Genomic DNA, 25,727 nt, shown 5'->3' with positions numbered 1-25,727 from the left:
CTTTTCCAGGAACACATCTTTGCGCATCTCATGGGACACCAGTACTCCTCATGACACAATTTGACATTGCTGTCTTTAACCCTTTCTAGAAGGAAAGTGGTCTTCCTTCCTCATTTCCTCATCTGATTTTGGCACATCCCAAATGTTACTCCCTGACATAAAGCCTAATCCCCTCTGCTTGGGCCCTCTTGCTCTGTGCACGATAGTGCTGTGCAAAGCACGCTCAGAAATCCTTCAGAGTAGAAGAGGCTTGAGTAATTGGCTATCTTCTGTCTCCTCTGCCAGCCCCTGCCTTGCCTTGTAGAAGGCAGAGCGCGCTGCTTACTCGCACTGCACCCTTTCATAAGTCCCTGCAGGGCTTCTTTTCCAGACCAGATTTCACAGATTTCTTTAACTTTTCTCTATTTTCTAACCTTTCTTTTCTTACTACTTTTGTTCTTTCTCAGTACTGTCCACCTATCATTCAAGGTGTGGGATCTCAGCCTAGATATACTATAATAGAAACTGATAGTATGTGGGTTCATTCTATAATTGAAAACTAACAGAGTCCTGTGTGCGTCTGATTAGCTTCTTCTAGTTCTTTTATGCCATGCCCTTGTTTCTCTCATTATGGCATTTGTCTCATTAAAGTAGTTATTATTGACTTACAGTTGTCTCTGCCTCCTTAGAGCACTCCTTCACACAGTGATCCTCTTTCCCACTAGTGTGGTGCCTGCCTTTTCTATCCCTATGATGCTTTTTTTTCCCTCCAGAGGGAATTCTCTCCTCAGGAATTCCTGAAATGTGAAATCAAAGAAGCTAAGAGTATCTTGTCTTTTTTTTCTTTCTTTCTTTCTTTCTTTGGCATTAGGGATCGAACTCGGGATCTTGTGCTTGCGAGGCAGGCAGCGGAACCACTGACCTGAATCCCCAGCTGAGTCTTTTGATGGCTTGGTTGGCACCTTCTGTGATGCTTGGTCCAGCATGAATACTGTTCCTAGATTGACAATACAGTACCGATGGAGGTGGTGTTATATAGTTGGTAATAGTTTAAAATTTGCCAGTTATTTTTAAATCTGCCTCATGGTTCCTTTCATATATTTGAAGTGTTTAGTTAAGGATAATCTTTTTAGCTATACCTATCATGGTTTTAGCACAGCAGCATCTAAAACAGGTGGTTTCATATTTGAGAAAATGCATAACTCATAGAAGAGGTAAATAGGAATGAAGAGAGTAATCTTTTATATTCTAGATCATCAGATGGTGTTAGACACCAGGGAAGCAGAAAAGGTGAAAGTGGGAGCCTGTTGTGTCCGAAGCCTGCTTTGAAACGTAGGACAGTAATATACATCCCAGTATTACTGCTGTGTATGTACACTGGCCTTCCCTCCTGCTGCTGCACGCAGGCCAGTTGCAGTGTCAGAGTAGGGTTTCTTGTTCCTTGGGGCCAGTTCTAATGTAAAATTGGTTTGCTGCAAGATACCCACAGCCACTTCAGGGAATTCTGGTGTTATCCCCAAACATGTCACAGGATCTTCCTCTGCAGATCCAGTATGTGTGAATGAAATGCCATGTCTGAGACTGTCAGCGGGGAGCAAAAGAAGACATAAGCAAGTGACACCACTGATGCCACGAAGTAGGGACCAAATCCAGAGAAAGTAATCATATTCTAGTCAGAGTATTTTTTTTAATTTGGGTACTGGGGATCAAACTTAGAACCTTGTGCTTGCTAGGCAGACATTGGCACCACTGAGCTAAATCCCTGACCCCTAGTCAGAGTCTTTTTGAGTGGCAGGGTTACCCATTTACTGGTGTTCAGTAACCAGAAGAAATAAAACAGAGTGTAAAAACCTGCTTTGAAAAGAGTATCTTTGCTTTTCAGCATTGGCCTAAGTTCCTGTCATTCAGATCAACAAATTTTGGCCAAAGGGGAAAGTTAAAACAGAGGAGTGAAATGCTATTAAAGGACCAGGATTTGAGATACCATGGCGTGGTAGTTGAGGTTATTGGAACCCTATAGTAAGTAAGCTGGCTTTCGTACAGCTTATGGTTGTGTCTTTCTACCAAGGAGATACAATATAGGTATAACATGTTTCCCTCCTTCTGTATTTCAGAAGTTGAGTTGTGATTTCTACAGTAGAGCTGCCAATTAACTCTCAAGCAGAATTCAAGACAAAAGAGCCAGCCAAATCTAACCAGAGACTACCAGGACTAAATTTCTTTGCTAAGATTGGAATATAGTCTAATTGGTTAAGTTAATATAAAAGTAAAGCATTTAAGTCCTTACAAAATTGGTAATGAGTGGGCATGGTAAGAACATGATACTCTGCTACCAACTCCAGAACCTATTCAGGGGCATAGTAGAGTGTCTTTAAATTCCTGTGATCCCTGCTTCAGCAGACTTTTCCTGAGTTGGTTATATCCAAGTGTTTTGTGGGCCTGGTTCAATTCTACATAGTTTATAAAAGGCTGTCATATTTCTTTGGCATAGCATGCATGCTTATCAATAAAAATTAGCTTCTGTGTTAGTCTAGCTCTCAAAAAAAATAAGATTCATTTGACATGATACTTAATTTTGATAGGGTTTTATTTGAAACTCAGATTTCCAGCTCATCAGAAAATGCCTTTACTGCCAAGTTAAAAAGCTGACATTCTTTTCCCCTATCTTCTGGAAAGCCTTAAAAAGCAGTTACTCTTTTTCCTCTTAAGAGAAGATAAAGTAAAATCCAATAGCTGAGAAATTAGCATCCACAAAAGTTCAAAAATGGAGCCTGTGAGTTTCAAAAGCTCCAAATTAAAAAAAAAAAAAGATTAGTCTTCCAGAATGAGAAAGGCTTATATTATTCTCACTTTCTTTTTCTTGCCTTATTTTTGACCACATGAGTGTCTTGGAACACAGTTTTATCCTCTTACATGATTTGTGTATTCTTTCTGCTTACAGCGATGATATATTGATTTTGTCATAAAAAGTCTTGCCCTGGGTTGCACTGCTGTGAGCTGTTATTTTAGAACCTGGTTATGTGGGTCTGTGAGAGCGAGCCATGGTATGCGGTGAGCAGTGCCATTAAGCAAGTTAGCGCCATCTGCTCCACCTGCAGCCATTCTTGGTACAAGGTCATCATTATTTTCCTATAGCAATTGGTTGCTGTCTCAGTTTTCTTAACTCTAAAAAAATTTTGGTGTTTATGTCAGGATTTTGTTCATATTTGTTAAATTATCTTAAGTCATGTGATATATACTTGAAAATAGGGAATCCCATCTGTAAGAAATTGAGTAAAGTTGGTTGCTGGGTTTTAAAAAACATTTGAATGGACACAAATTCAATTAAGATGGTTATTTCAGGATAACCTTTTCTCTGAATTGATGAAGAGATGAAGTTCGTTTTCTGTTAGTTTTAGGAACAATTTTTTATTGTTTTTTGCCCAACTGGCCAGATATACCACAGACTAAATGGTAATATTGTACATTCTACAGAAGATGGTGTTGAGCGTGAGCCAGACCTTCCGGATGCCTGTCTAATAGGCCATACGGGCATTCTGCAGAGTGCGTTTTGGCGCCTTTATAAGAAAACTTTCAAAGCATGGGACACATATTTTTAACCCCTGATACCTAGTTAGAAGAGTGAATGTAAGCAAAATGGTAAATTTTCTTTTTGCATAACAGCTTAGTTACAAAGTTGAAAAGGCGAAGTTCAATAATGTGCAATTTTTGCAGCTGACATTGTACTTTGTTACTCAATAATCTTTTCTGTTGAATCCTGGTTTATTTTTAAGATAAAGATTAGTTTTTCCTGTCAGTCTGCATATTTATAACACAGTTTTCAGAGACAAAATAATTTACATTTTGATTTGTGAAGTCTTTGTTAATTTTGTAGAAATTAGGAAAAAACATAGTAAATAAGGATAATGATCTTCACTGTGTGTGTATGTGTGTTAATAGTGGTACTTATAAATAGAGAGGTCTCCTGTGTCAGAGATTTTACCTTAGGAGAGAGCTTGGTTGAGCACCCCCACAGGTAGAGACTTTATCAGCCCACGTACATGGAGTGAGAGAACACATTCATGTGTTTGCCAAGAGTGGTTCTATGATGTTATTCACTTTCCACATACTTAATATCTTTCTGAAGTATATTTCCATGTTCTTATTTATTAAGTATATTTCTATCTTTATTAAGTATTATTTCCATATACTTAATATCAGGATGACTTTCATGCTTAAAAAATACCTCACATTTCACCGAACTAGAGGTATGAGAAGATAGCAAATGTACCCTTTAAAAATTAACAGGTGTACATGTTATAGACTTACAGTCTCATTTTTTCTCTATAGATACATATTTATTTAATTTTTTTCTTTTTTTTTTAGGTGCTGGGGGTTGACTCATCTCAGAGCCTTGTACATGCTAAGCGAGCGCTTTACCCCTGAGCTATAACTCCAGCCCTATTTTCGTTGATTTTTTTAAAAGATTTCAGTGTTTACTTTCAGCATAATCACAGTACAGGCATTACACAGGAAATTTAAGATTAACACATTACTGTTCTCTAATAAGATACTACTCAAACTATCTATGGGAGAAGTTCCATTTTCAATCCATTGCTGACAGGCACTTTTTTTGTTGTTGTTGTTAAATTCTTTTATTGGTACATTGTAGGTATACAACACAATTACATTTCTCATTGGGAATTGTACCTTTACATAATGCATCTTGGTTCTTGTTTTTTCCCCATTCCTAGTCCTCCCTTCACGCCCTCCACCCTTCCCTATTTACAAAGACATTATTTCCATTTTTTCCATTTCTCAGCAGTTTTCCTTTCCCTTCTTTCCTTTCCCCTGCCCCTCCCACTACCCCTACCCCTTTGGACCTTTTCTTCCTATTTTACATTATCGATTATTCATTCTAATCATTGGTACATTTTAGGTATACAATATAATGACATTCATCATTGGAAATTTGCACCTTTACGTAATCTCTCTTGGTTCTTATTTTTCACCCTTGCCCAGCCCTCCCTTCAACCCCTCCATTCCTCCCTATTTACAAAGATTTTGTTCCTATTATTCCATTTTCTCATATTAATCCCATTCCCTTCTATCCTTTCCCCTAGCCCCCCCACTTCCTTCCCCTTTGCCCCTTTTCTTCCTATTTCACATTACCTATTATACATTTAGTCCTTATTTACACTTTCAGTTTCTCACACCAGAGAAACTATTCGGTATTTATACATGTGTGTCCTATTTATTTCACGTAAGAGTATCACCTCAATGTGCATCCACTTAGCTATAAATGTCTCTAATTTCTCATTTTTTATGGCTGAGTAGTACTCCATTTTATTTAAAAACCCACATTTTCTTTATCCAGTCTCCAGTTGATGGGCATTTGGGCTGTTTCCAAATTTTAGCTATCACAAACTGTGCTGCTATGAACATGGGTGCACATATATCACTGTGGTATAATTCTTTTAATTCTTTGGGGAAGATCCCCAGCAGTGGAATAGCGGGGTCAAATGGGACTTCCAGTCCTAGTTCTTTGAGGTATCTCCATACTGATTTCCACAGTGGTTGCACCAGTCTACACTCCTACCAGCAGTGGAGCAGGGTTCCTCTTTCCCCACAGCCCCGCCAGCATTTGTTATTGGTTGATTTCATGATAGCAGCCATTCTTTGTGGAGTGAAGTGGAATCTCAGCATTGTTTTCATTTGCATCTCTCGAATGACCAGTGAGTGATGTTGAACATTTTTTCATGTATTTATTTGCTATTTCTACTTCTTTGTCTGAGAAATGTCTGTTCATTTCAGATGCCCATTTTCAAATTGGGTCTTTAAATTTGGGATGTCTGATCTTTTTAAGTTCTTTATAGATTCGAGATAGTAGACCTTTGAGGAAAAGCAGGTGAGGATTTTTTCCCACATTGTGGGTTGTCCTTCACACTGCTAGTGGTTTCCCTTGCTGTGCAGAAACCTTTTAATAAGAAGAGATCGCACTTGTTGATTGTTTGTGCTAGTTCACAGGCAACTGAGGTTTTGTTCATAAAATCTTTTCCTACACCAATGTCTTCAGGAGTTCTACCTAACCTCTGTTCCAACTGGTTCAGAGTTTCTATTTTAATATTTAGATCTTTAATCCATTTTGATTTTAGTTTAGTGCATGGCGAGAGATATAGGTCTAGTTTTAATCTTCGGCAAGTTGAAACCCAATTTTTCCAGCACCATTTATTAAAGAGGCTATCTTTCCTCCAGTGAGGGTGTTTGGCTCTTTTATCGAAGATGAGATGGCTGAGTGTGTCTGGCGTTGTTTCTGCATTTTCTAATCTGTTCCACTGGTCCTCAGGTCTGTTTCCTTGCCAGTGCCATGGTGTTTTTATCACAGTAGCTTTGTAGTATAGTTGCAGGTTGGGGATTGTGATACCCCCTGCCATGTCTCTGTTACCTAGAGTTGCTTTTGCTATTCTGGGTCTCTTCTTGTTCCAAATGAATTTTTGGATTGTTTTCTCAAGGTCCATGAAGTATGCTACTGGGATCTCAATTGGAATTGCATTAAATCTATATAGCAGTTTTGGAAGTATGGCCATTTTCACTATATTAATCCTTCCTACTCAGGAGCAGGGAATGTCTGACCATTTTCTGATATCATCTCCAATCTCTCTTTTCAGAGTGCTATAGTTTTCAGAGAAGAGGTCTTTGATTTCTTTTTTAGGTTGATTCCTAGGTATTTCAGTTTTTTGGATGCTATTGTGAAAGGAATTATTTGCCCTATTTCTCAATGAGTCTGTCATTTGTGTAGAGGAAAGCTATTGATTTTTGTGTGTTGACCTTGTAACCAGCTACTTGACTGAATTTGGTTATTAAGTCTAGAAGACTTTTGGTGGAGTTCTTTTCTATATAGAGTATCATGTCATCTGCAAATAATGACAGTTTGACTTCTTCATTTCCTGTCTTTATTCCTTTTATTTCTTTCTCTTGTTTAATTGCCATGGCTAATGTTTCCAGAACTATATTGAACAAGAGTGGTGATAGTGGACATCCTTGTCTTGTTCCTGATTTTAGTGTGAAGGATTTCAGTTTTTGACCATTTAGTATAATATTGGCTGTTGGTTTTTCATAAATGGCTCTTATCAGTTTGAGGTAGAGACCATCTATTCCAATTTTTTGTGGGGTTTTAATCATAAATGCATGTTGGATTTTGTCAAATGCTTTTTCTGCGTCTATGGAGATAATCATATGGTTTTTGTCCTTGGCTCTATTGATATAGTGTATTACATTGATTGATTTGTGTATGTTGAACCATCCCTGCATCCCTGGGATGAATCCCACTTGATCAGGGTGTATGATCTTCTTGCTGATCTTCTGCATTCTATTTGCCAGTATCTTATTAAGGATTTTTGCATCTATGTTCATTAGTGAGATTGGCCTATGGTTCTCCTTTTCGGTTGGGTCTTTCTCTGCTTTGGGGATCAAGGTGATGCTTGCTTCCAGGAATGAATTTGGGAGTGTTGCTTCCCTTTCAGTGTCATTGAAGAGTTTAAACAGTAGTGGTAGCAATTCCTTTCTAAATATCTTGTAGAATTCAGCAGTGAAGCCATCAGGGCCTGGGTTTTTCTTAGTTGATAAGTTTTTAATTACGTTTTCAATTTCATTGGTTGATATTGGGTTTAGAATTTTTAGGTCTTCTTTGTTCAACTTTGGTAATTCATATGTATCTAGGAATTTGTCCATTTCTTCTGTGTTGTCCATCTTATTGGCGTATAGGTTCTGGAAGTAGGTATTGATGATCCTCTTGATTTCTGCTGGGTCTGTTGTAATTTCACCCTTTTCATTCTTAATTGCATGGATTTGGGCCTTTTCTTTCCTTTTTCTGATAAGGTTGGCTAAGGGTTTGTCAATTTTGTTGATTCTCTCGAAGAACCAACTCTTGGCTTCATTGATTTTTTTGTATCCTTCTCTTAGTGTCCATTGCATTAATTTCTCCTCTGATCTTTATAATTTCCTCCCTTGTATGAGCTCTGGGGTTGTCCTGCTCTTCTTTTTCTAGCAGCTTGAAGTGCGACATCAGGTTGTTTAATTGGGCTTGTTCTGTTTTCCTAATATGCATATTCACTGCTATGAATTTCCCTCATAAGACTGCTTTCATTGTGCCCCATAGATTCTGATATGTTGTATTGTCATTGTCATTTAATTGAAGGAACTGTCTGATTTCTTCTTTAATTTCCTCTGTGACCCACTGGTTATTCAGAAGTGTGTTGTTCAATTTCCATGTGTTTATGAAATTTTTTGAATTTCTTTTGGTATGGATCAAGTTCATCACACTATGGTCTGATAATATACAGGGGATAACTTCAGTTCCTTTGCACTTACTTAAACATGTTCTGTGTGTGAGTATGTGGTCTATTTTGGAGAATGACCCATGTGCAGCTGAGAAGAATGTGCATTCTGATTTTGTGGGGTGGAAGACTCTATAAACATCTGTTAAGTTCATTTGTTCAAGAGTTCGATTGAGTTTTAGTATTTTATTACTTATTTTTAGTCTAGTTGATCTATCTATTTGTGACAGTGGGGTTTTGAGGTCCCCCACTACAATTGTATTAGTGCATATACGACTTTTCATGTCCGTTAGTATTTGTTTTATATAGTTGGGCGCACTAGTGTTTGGTGCATAGATCTTTATGATTGTCATCTCTTCCTCTTGGATTGTTGCCTTTACAAGGATGTAGTGTCCTTCTTCGTCTCTCTTAATCAGTGTTGGTTTGAAATCTACTTGATCTGCAAAGAGAATAGCTACTCCTGCCTTTTTTGGGGTTCCTGTCGCATGGAGTATTGTTTTCCACCCTTTTACTTTCAGTCTATGAGTTTCATTTTGAATTAAGTGTGTTTCTTGTATGCAGCATATTGTTGGATTTTGCTTCTTGACCCATTCTGCCAGTCTATTTCTTTTGATTGGTGAATTGAGACCATTAACGTTGATGGTTATAATTGAAATGTATTGACTTGTCATTGCCATGACTTTTTCTTTTTGTTGGGTTCTCCCCCTCTACATTTAATTTCTTATCGGGCCAGATAGGTTCATTCTGCTTTGCTTCCTGGGGTTGTGATCCTCAATGTCTGTTCCTAGGGTATTGTGTAAAATTTTTTGGAGTGCTGGTTTGGTATTCATGAAGTTCCTAAGGTGCTCTTTGTCATGAAAGCATCTTATTTCTCCATCAATTTTGAAAGATAGTTTTGCAGGGTACATCAATCTGGGTTGGAGGCTGTTTTCTTTTAGGGCTTGGAATATGTCACTCCAAGCTCTTCTTGCCTTGAGGGTTTGTGTTGAGAAGTCTGCAGTGATTCTGATCGGCTTTCCTTTGTATGTGATTTGTTTCTTTTCTCTAACTGCTTGTAGAACTTTGTTCTTCTGTTGAGTTTCTGGAATCTTAACAATTATATGCCTATGTGTAGATTTTTTTTTTGATCAAGGGTATTTGGAGTCCTATATGCGTCACTTACCTATATGTCAAGTTCTTTTCCCCTTCTTGGGAAGTTTTCTGCCATTACTTCTGTGAAGAGTTTTTTTATGTCATCTGCGCTCTCTCCCATTTCTTCATTGAGTCCAATCAGTCTTATGTTATTCTTCTTTGCATCATCTAGCAGCTACTGGATTGATTTCTCATGTTCTCTTACAATTTTGAAGCAATTTTTCTTTTCCTGGTCATTAATTGCAGTCTTCTATATCTGAAATTCTGTCCTCACAGTGGCTCATTCTGCTGTGTAGACTTTCAATGGAGTTTTTCATCTCCTGGAAATCTATTTACATGTGTTTTATGGATTCCATTTGTTTCCTATGTTGGGATTCCATCATGTTCCTCAGCTCCTCTCTAGATTTATTAATCATGTCTTGCACTAGGAGCACAATCTCTCCTGTTATCTGAGAAATTATTTCTGATTTCATTTTTTCCAGATCCCCTTTTGTTGCCAGTTCAGTGGGTCCAGGTGGTTGAGTATCAGAGTGTTCCATCTCATTTCCCTTTGGAGTTGCTGTAGGTGATCTGGAAGTCTGGTTTTGAGACTTATTTACGTTTTCCCATTTCGATTGGGGGGTTGGGGGGGTGCTGTTGGCACCCGTGAGGATCACCTTCTCTGAGCTGGGAGAGGTGGGACAGGGGCTGGGAGCGGCGGTAGGGTTGGTGGCCCAGAAGCCCCTTCCTCTGGGCTGGGAGCAGCAGGAGGGATGGTGGCCAGGAAGCCCCTTCCTCTGAACCAGAAGCAGTGGGACGGTGGGTCAGAAGCCCCTACCTCTGGACCAGGAGTGGTGGGACCCAGTACCATGGTCTGGTGGTCTGATGACCTCTGCATCTTTGTAGTTTGGAACCAGGTGGCTGCCTGTCTGCAGCGGGCTGATTCGGCCGCTGACTGGCACTTTTGTAACATACAATAAAGTGAATCACTGGAAAAAATGAAATTTAAAAATACTCCCAGCACACAACAAAGTCTAAGTGCAATTTTCTTTTTCTTTTTTTTTGGTGGGGGTACCAGAGATCGAACTTGGGTCCTTGCATTTGCGAGGCAGGCAGCTAAACCACTGAGCTAAATCCCTGGCCCTGGTGCAATTGTGTTATTGTTAGATTCAACAAACAAAATTATTTTGTCAGATTTCTACGTGTTTACTCTAATTTTTGAACTTATCTCATCATAGATAGGCAGTAGTTTATAGATCAGCATGACTCTGGACTTTACCTTTGGGCAGCACTAATCTGATGTTCACATTTCCTTATTGGGTTGCCATTATTTTCTTCAGAATAAAGCTTTTTATTTTTAATTTGGGGTCTAATCAAGAATATTCACTATAGGGCCGGGGATTTAGCTCAGTGGTTCTGGTGCCTGCCTTGCAAGTAGAAGGTCCTGAGTTCAATCCCCGGTACCAAAAAAGGAATATTCACTATATTTGGTTGCCATTTTTCTTTAATCTTTAACCTACCACAGTTTTCTGATGTTATTTTGGGGAGTAATTTTTTAACATTTTTGAAGAGTCCAGGCCAGTTTGTTTGTTTCTTTCTTTTCTCCTTTCTTTTCTTTCTGTCCTGGGGATTAAACCTATGGTCTTGTATATGCTAGGCAAGCACTCTACCACTGAGCCATACCCCTAATCCTAACTGGGTATTTTCTTAAGATTAAGTTCAGATTGGGCTGGGGATTTAGTTCAGTGGCACCACGCCTGTCTCGCAAGTTCAAAGTCATGAGTTCGATCCCTGGTTACCCCCCCCAAGATTAAGACCAAATTAAACATTTCCAGTAGGAATAATTTATTGTCCTTCATATCAGAGCACATCATGTTGATTGTAACCCCCTGTTGATGGTGTTAAGTTTGATCATCTGTTGAAGTAATGTCTGTTTTACTTTTTAAGTGTTATAGGTATGCATTCAGGTTGACAGATTAAGTTTAAGAAGCATCTGTCACAATTATATGACAGATAAGCTAAATTGTCAACTTGACTGGCTTGGGAGCTGCCTAGGGGATTAGTCAAGTGCAATTATGTGTGTGTCAGGGTGGATCATGGACCTTGGGGTCTATATCTGGCCCCTGGCCCCTTCTGTGGCATTGTTCCCTTGCTCTGGCTGCTAGCTGCCATGAAGTGAGCAGCTTTGGTCCACTATGCCCTTCTGCCATGATGTTCCTACCTTTGAGCTTGCCAACCATGGATTGAACCCTCTGAAACCATGAGCCAAATAAAACCTCTCCTCCTTTAAAGTTGTAGGTATTAGGTATTGCAATCCATCAATGAAAAGCTAACTACAATTACCAGGTTCAGAAAGTGGGCTGCAAAGGCAAGTACGATGTACTCTTCCATGTTCTCAAGGCACTAGTAGAAGAGACAAACATATAAACTACAGCTTACAGCATAAAATAGATTATGATGTGTGCCATCGTAAAGTTATAGGCAGGGTGCTCCACAAATACAGAGAAGAGAGAGAGAATCTGGATTAGGGAAGGGTTTGCACAAGAAATGATGTTTGATTTGAATCTTCAAGAATAGGGAGGGTTTATGGGTCGGGGATTTAGCTCAGTGGTGCTGTGCCTGCCTCACAAGCCCAAGGTCCAGAGTTTGATCCCTGGTACAAAAAAAAAAAAAAGAGTAGGGAAGGTTTAGATAGGAAACCTGGTGTTGGAAAGGAAAGGAAAGGAAAGGTGTTGGATAGGAGAGAAAGAATAATTTAAGCAAGAGTACATAGGCAGAAGAAAAGCATTTCACATCGTGGAAACAACAGTTAATTCAAAATGGTTGAGAATAGATATAATGAGAAGCGAAGTACAGCCGTTGAGGGCCTCAAATGCCTTGACTGTGAGTTTAGTCTTTATTCCACAGTTATTAGGGAGAAGACACTGAGAAATTTTGAGAAGTGACATGATGAGATCTCTTGTTGAGAAAGATTATTCTACCAGCAGAGAGATCTGTCTGCTTTACATGAAGAGATACCACTTAGGAAAATGTTATAAATTGTCCTAATTCAAGGCCTAAATTACAACAGCAGGACAGAGGTACAAGACAGTGCCAGGACTAATGAAATTGAAAGAGTGAAGGAATGAGGAGGTGGACAAGACTATGATTCTCAGCATGAGCTACCAGGCTGTCATTAAGAGGGGGACGTGATGATGAGTTTGGATCAGAGCAGGCCGTATTTGAAATGTTGGTAGGACATTCGGATAGAAATGTTTATGATATGATTAGAAATGTAGGTGTGGGTTTGCAACAGAGGCCAGGTCTGGAGATACAGATTTGTTAACTTCTTTGGCCTAGGCCAGTGATGGTGAACGTTTCAGAGCTTTTGAGGATACAAATAGGCCGCTGCAGCACATATGCCATAGGTTCGCCTCCACTGATCTAGGCACTGTGTTGGGTGCTCTTCCTATATTATCTCATCTAATACAGCAGCCCTGTGAGGTACATACTACTATGGGTGGAACATCCCTAATCTGACAACCCGAAACCTAAAGTGCTCCACAGTCAGACTTTTTGAGTGTCAGCATGATACATGGGCCATTTTGGATTTGGGGTTTTCAGGTCAGGTATGTTTGATTGGTAAAGTCTGTGGTAATATTCCAAAGTCCAAGAAACTGAAATCTAAAACACCTCTGGTCCCAAGCATTTTGAATAAAAGACACTCAACCTGTATCTCCATTTAAGAGGTGGGTACTCCAGACCCACCCCTGTCCCTTGGCATGATGAAGCAGCCTATTTCTGACTTTCTTTTTAAGCATTTAACACTCTCATAATCTTAGCCATTGTGTTTATTGAAATTGCATTGATCACAAAAGTCATACTCTCCCCCACCCCGTCTGTTTCTCTCTCTCTGTAGTGTTTGTAGATGGAAGGATTGTTCTTGATCTCTGAATATATTTATTCATGGTGATTTCTGAGTAAGACTATACACCTAGTACAATTTAGTGACTTAGGAAGACCCTACCCTAAAATAAAAAACAATAAAAAGGATTGGGACGTAGCTCCATGCAAAGGCCCTGGGTTCAATTCCCATTACTGGAGTGGGGCTGAGGGTAATAAACTAAGACTGAAATTAAATTATGTGATACACAGCTAGTCAGGAGGGCCATAGTCCTGTCCAAGTTATGTGGTCTTCCACATTCACGAAGGGGATGATTGCACAATTGAGATTGAATATACATACACAGGCAATGAGTATAGAGAAAAGAAGAGCTGGCAGGGCTGGGGAGTTAGCTCAGTGGTGCTTCCACCTGCTTGGCAAGCGCAAGGCCCGAGTTTGATCCCCGGTACCAAAAAAACAAAAGAAAGCTGGGGCAGAAATTTTAAAAGCATCTGAATATGAAAGAATCTCTGAAGGAGCTTTCAGGACCATAAGAAAGAAAATTAAGAAAATAGAGACAGACAGCAGTAGGTCCCAAGAAGAGCGTGGCCATTAGTTGATAACTGATTTCATAAGGATGAGTCGCAGTGAGAAGAGATGGCATAGACTTCAGGCAGAACCTGTGGTCTGGCTCAAGATTCTTCCTGGTAGTAAGAGCAGTGGAAGAACAGGGAATGTGAAGGTCAGGAGGAGGAAGGGGCTAGTGTGAGGAGGACTGTAGTAGGAATTTTGCACGGGTCCCAGTTTTGAGGGAAAGTAGGGGAGCTGTGACTGGCTAACAGTCTTCTGGAATTCTCCAGGAAGTGAAAGATCTTGAGTGTACAGTTTGCTTGTAATTTTTGTATACAAAGTTTTAAAGTTGATATATTTAAGAGGTTTTTGTCTTCCCCTTTTCTTTTGGTATGTTAATTTTTAAATGAAAAGGAGGCCAGAGTTAGGAGTGCTTTCTTTATTTTTGTAGTCAGTAAATAAAAATAGGCCTTGGGGCATAGCTCAGTAGTAGAGCACTTGTCTAGCATGTGTGCAAAGCCCTAGGTTCAATCCTCAGCACCACCAAAAACAACCCAAAAAACAACAATGAAAAAAATGTTCTAAAACTTCTCTCTCCCAAACTCATGGACATTCACACATCTTACTTTGGAGAAACTTTGTTAGCTAAATACATAGCTTGAAATATCATTTTTAGTCTGTGAGAATCAGAGAAGAGAAAAGGATCTCAACCAAACCTCATGAATTTAGAAAGGAAAAGCAGTGCTTAGTACCAATTGGGAGATGTCTTGAAATCCTGGAATTCTAGAGCCAGAGGTATCTTGGAAATCACCAATCTTATTTCAACAATTTATTCACAGAACTCTTATAAATACCCTACAACTTGCAGGCTGAGAAGTGAAATTCCAATTAAGTTAATTCTTGTCCTTGAGGAGCTCACAATCCAGTGGGAAAATCAAATAGCTCAGTAACTCCTTGAAGTTTAGTAATAAAGGGGAAAGGACTATAATTTAATAGAATCCTGTTTTCTTTTGGGTACTCTGCTGATTCAGAAGGAGAGAGATGAGCAGAGACGAATAGACAGTAGATTTTTTTATGCGAAGAAGATTTGAGTGTGCTTTAGCAGAAGGAGGGGAAGGAGACAGTAAAGAGGGGCTACTGTTCAATGTCTGGTTATTTTAATTGTTCCAGGGCCCCTCAGCCTTACAGTCACCTAATCATGACTGGCCCCAGTCCACTGGGTATGGGAGAGTCAGACAGATGGAAACAGTGAGCTTCCAAAGGGGAAGAGAGACAGAGGCCTATATTTACTTTAATTTCTTGTTCTCTAACTTCTGTAGGCCAAGGTTTTACATACTAGTTTAGGAAATCTACTGTTTCTTCCAAAGCTAAGACTTTTTAGTTTTGTTTTGTGATTGTTACTGTCTTGCTGTGGTTATGAATTACCACAAGATGAGACCCCAAAAGGCATACTCTAAAGCCACACAGAATTTAATTTTGGATCAGCCACACTACTGTTCCTAACAGTATCAAGCAGAAAGGAATGCAGGCATCAGAATCAGGAAACGTAGATTTGGATTTTGCCATTTACATGTAAAATTTTGGACAAATCACAAAATCTACTTGTGCTTCATTTTATTCTTCTGCAAAATACCTATCTTCACAGGATTGGTGCAAAGTACAAGTGACATAACGTATATAAAAAGAAAGGGCTTTATAAACTGTAATATCAGTTTTACTTACAGAATGCTGGTATTTTAAAATATTTGTGTATCTTACCATACCTGGCCCCAAGTGACTTAATCATTGAAATATTAAAATCCCATTATTAATTATTTCTTAAAAATACTTGAGACTGCTTTATGAGTATAAATTAGAAGACAGCTTTAGTTTTTGTCTTTGAAAGATTATTATTTTCGCAGTTGACTCTCAAACTAGTCATATTTTCTTCCTATTTTTTAGTTTGATATTGTTAAATGACTAAATATTCCTCAGACTCCCCTTACCCTCTTTTCTTTCTGTACCGGGGATTGAACCCAGGGCCTTTGTACTAAGCTATATCCCCAGCCCTTTGTATTTCTTTTTTTTTTCTTTTAATTTTGAGGCAGAGTCGTGAGAAGTTGCCCAGGCAGGGTCCAATGTGGCACCCTCCTGTCTCAGCCTTCCATAGTCCTGGGATTACAGCCATAAGCCACCTCACCCAGCTTCCCCCAATTTTTTTTCCCCTCCTGGTACTGAGGGTTCATTGAACTCAGGACCTTGCACTTGCAAGGCAGGTGCGGTGCCACTGAGCTACATCCCCAGCCCCCAAATTTTTTGGCTGTGTGATAGAAGCAGGAATTATCTTTTGTTAGAAGCTGAATAAATTGTGATATTTAATAAAAACACTCTAAGGCAGTGGTGGTGAATTTATGGCACACTTGCTGCAGCCAGCTGTTTATTATCATTGACAACTCAAAAAGGTTTGCCATCACTGCTCTAAGGTGAATGATGGCCCATTTCTGTACTTTTCAAGAAAATGCTGAGCATCTAGCTACTGAGGCTAGAAGAGTGCAAGGCGATGGAAGAATTACATTAGTGAAAAGACTCTTACCCTCAGCGGCCCTACATTGCGAGTCGAAGGGTAAAACATTTAACAAACAGAACCTATACTGCATGGTAAGAAAGAGCATGGGCTCTGCAGTCAGGCTTCCCAAGTTAGACCCTTGCTGTAGCTCTGCCACTTAGTGCCTTTAGAACCTTGGAAACTTACTTTTCTGTGCTTTATTTTCTCGGTTGTAAAATGAGTACTATTAGTACCTATCTCATTGGATTGCTTTCATTATTAAATTATGTAATACATAATATGTCTAAAGCTGTGCCTGCCATTGTAAGTACTATAATAACTACTTGCAGCTGCTGTTCTGTGTGTAAGTGTGAAGTTGTGTGGTTCCGACACTTGATGTGATAGGGCTTCACAGATCACCCCAGGCATATAGAATCCAGAAGCATTTTATAGAGGAGGTGAGACTTAGCAGAACCCTCAAGGGTAGATGGACAAAGAGTTGGGGAAGAGAAAGAAAAGTACCCCAGGACCAGGGAGTGCTATCAACAAAAGTTTGTTGTATTCACAGAGCAGGGACAAGACCAGTCTGAGTGTAGGGTCTAATTAAGATGGAGGTGAACATTGGTCAGGTCAGTAGTGGAATGAGAACAAATGACGTAAGCAAGATGGGCAGGCTGATGACAGCATTTTGTAGCTGCATTCACATTTATTTACTTAAACCCAACAAAAATTATATCATTCAGATGTTCATACTCCACACTCAGTCCTATTTCCATCATCTCTTCTTGTTCATCTTCCTTTCCTAGTAATACCAGCAGATTTGACACCCAACTCAGCCAGCCACGGTGGGCACATTTTTTAGCTTCTACCTTGGCCCGTGGAGGAGCTTTCAAGCCACTGGCACTTCTCTAGTGAAGCAAATCTGGGTCAAGATAAGACATATGCCACCTGTTTCCTCACTCCTTCAGGAAAGCAAGAGAGGAATTTTGATTAAATTCAGCTAATCTTCTCAGAACCCAGGCCATATATGACCACAGTGGCCTGAATTTGCTTCACAGTATGAAACTGCTGTAGTTTTTTTCTTCCTCTTTCTCTCTCTGTCTCTGCATCTCTCTGTGTCTCTGTCTTTCTGTCCTTCCTTCCCTCCTGCTCTATCCACTCCCTTCTCTCTCACTCTTTGGGAAGTACTGGGGTTTTAACCCAGGGCCTCAGTCATGCTAAGCAAGTGCTCTGCCACTGAGGTACATCCCAGCCCTCTCATTTTGAGACAGGATTATTCAAGGATTTATATTTTCTTTAATAAGGACACACACTACAAAGAAAATTTCAATTGAAGATCCCACAGATTTTGCACAATTTTATTATCATCTAAATATTAAATATAATTAAAGTGTGTGTGTGAACACATACACATTGTGTGGGGAAGTCCTAAACTCTGAAAGTTAACATCCCTATAGAGAAGATGGAATAGTTTGCAGGTTACTTTTCTGAACTTCATTCTGTTAATTTCTACCTACCAGCCAGGGAGTAGAAAAACAATGAACACACCTTACTCAAAGTTCCATTCTGTTCTTACCTGGAACATGATAATCCCAAGAAATACAAAGAGAAAAATTGAAAGCGTATATACTACCAGGAATATAAAGAACATAACATGGATTATAACGACAAATCCCTATACCTTCTCTTTTTTTGGTACTGGGGATTGAACTCAGGACCTTGCGTGGTGCTATTGAGCTAAATCCTCAGCCCTCTACCTTCTTAAAGAGTCTAACATTCTACAGAGGAGAAAATCCATCATTCTAAGACTTAAATGATAAAAATAAATCATATTCATTGAAATTTTTAAAAGAATAGGTCCATTGTTAGGTTATGTGAAGGGTACACATCTTCTTTTTCATTAATTTTTGGTTTAAATCATTGTAATTAAATCAGAATCCTGATGGATTTAATATTCATGTTAGAATTATTTTAATGTGAATAAAATTAATGGTAAGAATATGCTGAAAGACGGTGTAAGTTTCTTCTGTGAAGTGCCCCAGGGTCCTGACTCCACAGTTACTGCATTGCCTGGGCCCTTCAAAGGCTGGGCCCTTCTCAGAACTGCACCATCATTTTGCTTGTTGTTGGGCCAGGAGTAGGCATGCAGTGAGCTAGTGTTGGTGGATGGGACCTTCATATCATGCTTGGAGGGAAGAAAGGTCACTTTTTTGACGAATTGTTGTATTTTTTAAGTGTTTTTGTTAGGGAATCATCTGTAAAATGACCTTGCAAAGTAGCTTTAAAGACTAAAACTGTGTCTGTCGTAGGGCAGGCACTTAATATATAAATAATAGCTGTTTTATTATTATTTATATTTTTTGGCTGCTTTGACTTTGCCTTTAAGTTTTTCTAAGATCTTTGAAAATACATATTGTTAGTATGTATTGATTCCTGTATTTAGTGCCTTTGAAGGAATAAATATAAATATTCCCTTCTAAATGAAGATTGCTGGTCTTAAAATATTTTTGTGCCATTTTTATTCTGGGCAAGTTTATTACTACGTTAAGATAGTTCCCTAATTAATACATATATGTATCTTAAAATACTCCACCAATTGAGTAGACTGTAGTAACCTGTTGTAAACAAGATTCCCCTAAAATCTCACTGATCCCACTAGATGGCGTTAATTCATTAAGTGATAACTTCACCCTCTAGCTCAGGCAAACGGCACTTAGTGTACAACTGATTTTGAGTATTTTAGAGGCTGAGTGTGTCAGTGCTTGCTGTTTATTTACAGGGATTTGTGGAGGTTTTTCAAAAACCTTAGGAGGATCAGAAGACTGATATATTCACACTAAACTTTAATAAGCTTCAGTATTTTTTATAGTGCTTGTTATTTCTGGCTTTTGATTTAAATTTTGCCTTAATTGTATATCCATCTAAAAGATTATGAACTTATTGTTTCCTCATAGCTTATTGCCCTGTTATCATCATTTTTGTTTATGTTTCTGGAAATTTTAGAAAACAAATGAAAATGGGAAACAGATACTTCTTAAAGCAAGTAGCTTATAAACCACTTAATCTTAAAATCATTTAGCTCTTATTTGTGTGAACTAGATCAGTAGTGATCCACTTTAGGTGATTCTGGGTTTTTTTGGTCATAATTGTAAAATAAAAGCAAACGTGCCAATTATTGATTTCGCTTGTCTGAATCCACAAAGACCATTTTATTAATTGAGTTATCAAAGTGTACAAGCAGTTGTAGGATCTAAATAATTAACTTATTTTACTTATATGTTTTATTTCTTTGCTGTTCTTAAAAGCTGTGAAATTAAAGTTTTCAAAAGAAACTATAATGAGTATATTTCACATGCAAAAACTGTTCTCATTTCACTAGAAGTGTCTTTTTTCTTTATGATCAGATTCATACAGCTATAGTACCTTGCTTCAGAATTGAAGAGATGATTTGTCTTGAGCCGTGGAGGTTTAGTTTATGTTACAAATATTATTTTATTCATTGCTCATGGTTCCTTTAATGTTTATTCCAGTGTAAGGCAATTCAGATTTCTTAGTAAAACAATTACTGATCATTTATTTTACTGGGTAAGTAATAAAAAGCTGAGAATAATCAAGATCTTTTGCCAATAGAGTCACAGTAACCTACTTTATAACTCTGAGCTGGAAGGTCTGAACATTCAGTTCCAAGTTATCAAATTAATATCTTAAGGATTTCACTTTTTATAGTAACCTTAGAAAGTTTCAACCAAAAAAGTCTTAAGATTTAGTATGTACAAGGCATAACTATATTGACTTTTCTTTGGTGACTTAAGAACATAAATCTAATCACACCTTATGCACATATTAGTGCTTACAGGTGTCTACAGGCATTTGCCGTAATTAATTGCATAGTGTAATTTTGCAGAGTCAGAGAAGTTTGTGATAAGAAATAAATAATATTATAAAGGGAAAATAATCATTGTTGCATAGCATTTTAGCTCATTTTCCTGTGTTTTCTCTTTGAGGGTAAAAAAAAGACAACTTTGAATACAGGTCGTGTGTATTCACATGAGAATAAGGGAGAAGAAAAGATCATCTCAGGAGGCATTAACTCTGTTTTACAAACAGATCTTGTGTCCTTCAGTCCTGAGCCAGTTTAATAGAAAGCTGTCCAGTCCTGGCAGGATACAGCATGCATCCACAGTAAAATTTAACTACTATAACAAAGTAAATATTTGTGTGCTGTGCAGACCAGTGTAAAGGAAAATGAGTTGCTGTTGGATAAGAAGTCAGATAAGCACAGTTCTTTAAAACTTATGTTGAAGAAAAACACATAGGGCAGTGATGGTGAACTTTTTAGAGCTTTCAATAATACAAACAGCCCCTTATGGCACATGTGCCATAGGTCCACCACCACTGACATAGGATATTCTATTTTAATCACTGATGAGATACTTTAGTGCAAAAAAATCAACATTTACATATTTAAGTAGTTTTTCATATAACATTAGATTGAGGACTTTACTTTCTCCTGTACCCCCATGTCCCCTGTGTCTCTCATTTCTGGGCTATTACAGTGAAATCCTTTTTCTTTGGTCAGAAGTACAGCTATTTTTACTATGTCCAAGACATTATACAGAAATGCTATCCATGACATCAGACCATTTCTTAGAAAATTAAGTATTTTCAGAGAGAAATAGTAATGTATTTTTTACTTTAGTAATTTTTTAACATTTAAACATTCACTGTTGTTAAGAGTTCCTTTGCATTGAATTATTTGGTTTGTATGAAAACTAAAGATGAAATGTCTTACTAGTATAATTTTTTTAATTTGAAGAAAATTTAAAAATTTAATTTTATTATTTAAAATTGAAACAAAAATTTTGTATATATTTTGGGGCACCATATGATGTTTCAATTTCTGTACAAAAGGTGATCAAAATATATAGTGAATGTTTAAATTAAAATTTATGATAGTAAAGGACATGTTGCCATTAGCTCCTTTACAATACAGTACTCTTCCTTGATTCTAACACACTTTTCCCCGCATTCTTGCCACTTTCTGAAGCAGTTGTGGAATTTCTCTTTCATGTCTATGAGATCTGACATTCTTTGTTTTTTGTTTTTTTTTTCCTTTGGTACCGGGGATCGAACTCGGGACCTTGCACTTGCAAGGCAGGCCCTGGAACCACTGAGCTAAATCCCCGGCCCAGTCTATGAGATTTGATTAAAAAATACAGTACAGTGAATGCTGCTGCTGTGTGCCAACCCAGTGGAAAGGCAGGCTGGTAAAAACATGGTGCAAGGTTAAGATCTACCTTGTTCACCGGATCTGGCGCGGTATGACTTCCCAAAGTCAAAGTGACCATGGACAGTGAACGATTTGAATTGATTAAGGACTTAGAGGGAGCACAACAGCACAACTAAAGATACTTAAGAGAGATGACTTCCTGAACTGCTTCAAAAAGGGGCAGTAGGGCTGGGGATTTAGCTCAGTGGTTTCGCCACCTGCTGCGCAAGCGCAAGGACCCGAGTTTGATCCCCGGTACCAAAAAAAAAAGTGGCAGTAATCATAGGATAAGTGTATTTGAAGAGAGGGGGGAGTTTGCAAGAGAGTGATGGCAATGTATCTTTTATTTTAATAATAACTTAAAAAAATTAAACACTAATTTTTGATCATGATTCATATACATTGTGATACTCAAATCAGGATAAATATATCTACTGTATATTCATCATTTTTCTGGTGAAAATATTTAAAATCATTTATTGTAGCTTTTTTGAAATGTATGATATATTAGCATTATTTATAGTCACCCTACCTTACAGTAGAGTACCAGCACTTATTTCTCCTAATTATAACTTAGTACCCATTGGTCCACTCTTCCCCATCCCTCCCACCCCCCTGCATTCCCTAGCCTCTGAAGGTTTTCAAAATAAAATTGAATAATGGGCCAGGGATTTAGCCCAGTGGTTCTGCCGCCTGCCCCTCGAGCAGAAGGACCCAAGTTCAATCCTTGGTACCAAAATAAATAAAGAAATAAATAGATAAATAAAATTGAATAAGAAAAAGGGAGGAGAGAATTTTATTCATTGGCATATCTTTTTAATTTTCTACTTTGTGACTCCATTTAAAAGAAACCAACTGTAATTTTGAAGCAGAGATTCAGAAATTAACCACTTTTCTAAAAATACCTCTTACAGCTGAAACTTAATATATCAGAGCATTTTTGTTCTGGAGATGTTACATATTTTCATAAAGATGCATTTCTAAATGGAAACAGCACTGAAGCTTCTGAAATAAGGAACCTTTCCAAAACAGGCTGCAGTTGCCTGGGTGAAGAATATTAGGTTGCAACACTCAAAAAAGGAAATCCTGGCATAGGAAGCAATTGATGAAGGGCAAATGTCTGCAGTGTAATGAAGCTCTTAAAGGCACTTGCATAGGCCTGCGTGCAAAGCCTTTCCAGTACCTCTCATTAAATACCTTGTACTCTGTAGTGTGCTGAGCCATGCTCAGACTTCCATCTTTGCTTCTGCTTTATGAAATACATCATCCTAATTTTTAATTTTCTGTAAGTAACTAGTCATCACTCTTAATGAGCCTCGCAACCTTTTCTCACTCTGCCCTTGGTGAAAATGTCATCATAATAACAGGCGGGAGGACAGCTTTATGATGTTTTAAAAATCAAGTCCATCAATATTTTTAAACTATGAATTTATTGTTTAGCATCATTATTTTCACTGTGTAATGGTAGAAACTAATAGTGAAGAAAGTCTGAGTGATGACTGGATTCATAAAGGGCCAGTAAAGGGGAACGAGCATCTTGGGTTTATAATTTTCTAGTCTGTAGCCCAAGTTCCTTCCTCTGTACAGTACAGGTGCAAAGTTTTCTTAGCAATTTGTTTAAATGGAATTCTTATAAACAAACTTCGTTTTCAAAGCAGGAAATGTCCTTGTTTTAAAAAGATTCTATTGAGGAAATTACTCTAGTTCTGTTTTTAATAATATCCAAATGTCTCAAAATAATTTTAAATGGATTTGAGGAAGAAGCAGAAGTCACAGAAACAAACTTACCTGTGTCTCCCACCCAAAAGAGTTGGAAATCGTAGTGTTTGATCTTTGGTAAAATTTCTGTAGCAGTTACATATTTATTCAATTAGTTCCTTCTATTTGAATTCATTTAGTTTGAGCTATGTTTTAAGTAAAAAGATACCATCTGTCTACTTAATGTTAAAAACATTGGATCCTTTTGTTTTGTTTTCAGGACTTACACTTTCTATTATTACAAGTATGGAATGCTGGCTTTAGGGAAGATGAGACTTGAATAAGTAGTAAACCAGAAGGTCTAGGAGGGAGGTGTCTGTACACTCCCTGAAATGTATGCAAAATCAGTGTTTGTTTGCACATATACAGTATTTCGGGGAGCACAAGGCCCTTTATAATCCTTAAAGGATATGTAACACTCCCTCTCCTCCGTCAGTTCCATTACTAAGTTTGAATATAAAGCATTTCTTCCTCTCAAGTGAAAAGGTCAAGAAATGAATTCTGTGTCTGTGTGTGTGTATGTGAGAGAGAGAGAGACAGAGGGAGAGAAAGCTAGGCATGTTGGCTGGGGATTTTTCTCAAATCATAATTTATAAATGGAAAGGCACATAATAGATTACTGTTGGAGAGTTAATAAATTTCACAAGTTGTATTAAGTGCAAGATACAGATGAATTTCTTTCTGAAGCGTTAGCCATTCCATAATTATTTTGGTTTATTTTTATTTATTTTTTTTTGTTTTGGTACTGGGGATCGAACTCAGGACCTTGCTCTTGGCAGGCAGACGGTGTGCCGCTGAACTACATCCCTGGCCCCATAATTATTTTGAAGATTATGTACTCCAATTATGAAGGTCAGATATAGAAACAAATTATGAGACTGGAGCAGAAGAAAAAGTTGCTTAAAGGACTACAACTCACCACTAAAATCCAGCCTAGTGTGCCAGATTGTAATGATTTAAATCACTAATGAAATCCTTGTTATTTGGGAAGGATTTTTTAAAAATGTTAAGTGAGGTAGTAATTTTCTGCTAGTCAAATTTTAATGAAAGCATTTACTCATTTAAATTGGAGTTTTATTTTTATATATTAATTTTACTGTTTTATTTGTTTTTACTAAAAATAGTCACTCTTCTTTATATTTTCTCATGAAATCCTTCAGAACCACTTCTAGAAATGGCATCATTTTGCCACAAGTATTTTGTTTTCTCTCCCATCTAGTTTTTATGAAGTAGTGCTAACTCTGCCTTAATTTGATTTGGCATCCCTGCAATTGAACATTTGTAAGTATCTTGTATTATGGCCCATCTGGGTTGTCATAGAAACCAAAGACCTCCATCCTCTTCCCTCTAGTTAAAAATGGAATGCAAACAGGGCTTCAAAGTGGCGTTTTTCTAGTACGAGTGACAGCCCTGTGAAGTGCAGAATAGAAAGGTTTTTTTATTTTATTCTCCCATGGCCTATCACACCAGTTAACTCTGATACATGCAGCTTTTCTCTTGAAAATCTAGCAACATACTAATGGAAATTTTTTTAATGTAAGCATCAGAAAGGAAAAAATAATGTAGTTAATCCTTTTCCTGCTCTTATATAAAATTGTAGTCTTAGCCAGCAATGTTTTTGTTTTCCTCCCTGTGCTATTAGCTGGTCTGTTGAAGGCGTGGAACACGTGGTGGAAGCACCAATTAGTCACTACAACTTGGGCTTCCATTATTAGCCCTGTTATTTATTTCCTAGATCAGATGAATGTGGTTTTCATCTGATTAGAACCTACAAGCCCATTGGTTAAGTACATGGCAATAATTCATTGGAGTAGAGATTCATTAATATGGCAGTCTGTGATGGCTGTCACTGGACCTGGTGTCAAAACATCTTTCAGTTTCTCTTCCATCCACTACGATACCCACACAATCTTCAACTTTACCTTTATGTTTTTCCAGTTTCCACCTTCCCTTCAGCTTCTGTACCAGAAGCTGCCTTTAAACACAGGGCTTTACAAGATTTTTCTCCTTAGACTCCCGTGGTGATGATGATGATGATGATGATGATGATGATGAGGATTCTGCTTCTGAAGAAGCTATGTTAATAAATTCCAAAGTATTATTTCAGTTATGTTAACAAAATGTCTAGGTTTTATGGTTAAGATTTACTGAGCTATTGATACAGCATTACTCAAAGTTTAAAATATCAAATTCTTACTTTAACACAGTTTTGAATATAGAAAGTGACACAAATTAGAATTATGAAAAAATATAATGAAAAACCAACAAACACATCTTTAGCCTAAAAGAAATGTTTCAGAGGGATTAGAGTAAGATTGAGAGTAGACTGTTAAACTCAGT

General features: G+C 37.9%; 1 protein-coding gene across 31 annotated transcripts in view; it reads left to right on the top strand.

Moving 5' to 3' along the window:
- Positions 1 to 25,727, top strand: part of Phf21a (PHD finger protein 21A) — a 196,278-nt gene that overhangs the window by 95,552 nt on the left and 74,999 nt on the right. Inside the window, exon 1 of one of the 31 annotated variants that reach the window (XM_087205693.1) lies at positions 5,673 to 5,693. The exons of the other annotated variants lie outside the window; for them this stretch is intronic. The gene's annotated coding sequence lies outside the window, so the exon portion shown is untranslated. Of the gene's footprint in view, positions 1 to 5,672; positions 5,694 to 25,727 lie in introns of those variants that run through there. 31 annotated transcript variants of the gene reach the window in all.

Source organism: Heterocephalus glaber, unplaced genomic scaffold (genome assembly GCF_053883595.1).
Source record: "Heterocephalus glaber isolate CG9 unplaced genomic scaffold, H.glaber_assembly_v1.0 deba00000594, whole genome shotgun sequence".
Lineage (NCBI taxonomy): Eukaryota > Metazoa > Chordata > Mammalia > Rodentia > Bathyergidae > Heterocephalus > Heterocephalus glaber.
The sequence above is the reverse complement of the archived record's forward strand: the minus strand, read 5'-3'. Positions and strand labels throughout refer to the sequence as shown.